This window comes from Equus przewalskii, chromosome 9, assembly GCF_037783145.1.
Source record: "Equus przewalskii isolate Varuska chromosome 9, EquPr2, whole genome shotgun sequence".
Classification (NCBI taxonomy): domain Eukaryota; kingdom Metazoa; phylum Chordata; class Mammalia; order Perissodactyla; family Equidae; genus Equus; species Equus przewalskii.
The window spans coordinates 14,030,565-14,032,204 of record NC_091839.1 but is presented as its reverse complement, the minus strand read 5'-3'; positions in this window follow the sequence as shown (position 1 = coordinate 14,032,204).

Here is a 1,640-nt window from a genome sequence, read left to right as displayed (position 1 = left end):
ACGCATGCGCTGTCGCAGCCAGCGGAGGCTGCTGCAGGGGAGAAGGAATGGAAGGAGGGGGTGAGTGCGCAAGGCAGGGAAGGTGGTGAGCAAGCGCCAAGCTATGGGCCGAAGAACGGGGGAAAAATGTTCAGCGGCTCGTGGGGCCTACGGTGGCTGACTGGAGTCAAGCACGTGCAGGCCCTAACACGGGGAAACTTCGCTTAGAGATCATCGAGACAGTGCCCGGCATATGCACCTTCCCTTTTCTATGTCCCGCTTCTTTTAGAGAATTCCACTGGCGGCCTGAGTTGCGGCTCCGAAGTCAGTTTCAAGAGCCAGCTGCCCATTTCACCCCTCAAGGCGTTTGCAAAAAAGTCTGGCCATTTCTTCGAGAGAGGGCCGAGGCGGGACGCAGGGCTAGAGCCAGCTGTCGCCCAACAAAAGGCCCGTTATTTGCATAGCGCCCCAGCACCCTTCGCTATTGGGTGATTCAAGATTCTCAGCCTCTCCTACCCCAATGCGAAGGCCCTGGCAGGAGGGGGAGTCCTGAGGGGACCAGGCCCTTGTTCCCCCACCCCCACCCCCGGAGGGCTGGAGCTCCTGGTGCCAAGCCCTGGGTGGCATGCTTGGCACCTTTCCCTGGGCAGTGACGGTTCACTTTCCCACCCAGCACAGAATGACCATGAGGTACCCGTAGGAGGAGGTCGTCAAGAGGAAGTGACTGCAGGTTGACCCTTGAGCTGGACCCGGGCAATTGGAGGTTCCTCACCCATCCCCTGTCCTTGGACTGTGCATTCTGCTTGCCTTCCCTGCTCCCAGAAGCAGCCCCAAGGATACAGTCTTGAGATAGCGATGTGGTGATGTCTGTCTGGACTGGGTCCTGGACTGAACCCAGTTAAGGCCTCTATATACACTTTTAAGACTTGGCGGGTGGGTGTGGAGATCTCTGCGTCTTGCAGCTGCCCAAGGTGAGCTTCAGGTCAGTTCCCTTGCTTATTAAACCTGCCACCCACCAATCTGGAGTGGTCTGCCTCTTTCTTGGGTCTCTCCCTGCCCTCCAAGTAGGGGGATCAATTTCAGATTACACCCAGAGAAGCTCCCTGAGGAGGTTTCGAACCAAAAATTGGTGAGCCGGCCAGGAGACCAAAGAAATGGATGTTGGAAAAGAAGCATCCTCGGTGGGACTCCCAAGCCGGCTTTTGAGCTCTAAGTGGGGAGGGGTGGCCTGTATGTTAGATGCTTGTGGATCGCTGTGTGAGTATGGGGATGCCCCAAGAATGCCAGCTGGTCTAATGTGCTTGTTTGAGGAATTGCGCGTAGCACACTGCTGCAGTGGGCTAAACTCTGCTGCGGGCAGTTTGGCTGGCCACCAATGCCCAACTAGAGGCTGAAGTTGGAGTCAGAGAGTTGGAAGAAGAGCTGAAGTTAGAGAAGAACACACGGTTGGTCCACCAGTCTACTAGCTTTGGGGCTGGCAGACAGGGTAGGAGGGCACGACATGCCACAGAGTGAGGTCCGAGCGCTGCGATGAGGCCTGATTGGGACACTAAGAGCTGGAACCCCTGGGAAAGCGATGACATTGAAGAAGAGGATGTTGTGGTGATTGATGAGGAAACAGACGAAAGGTCCTGTGCTGTCGGGCCCCTCATACAAAGGCA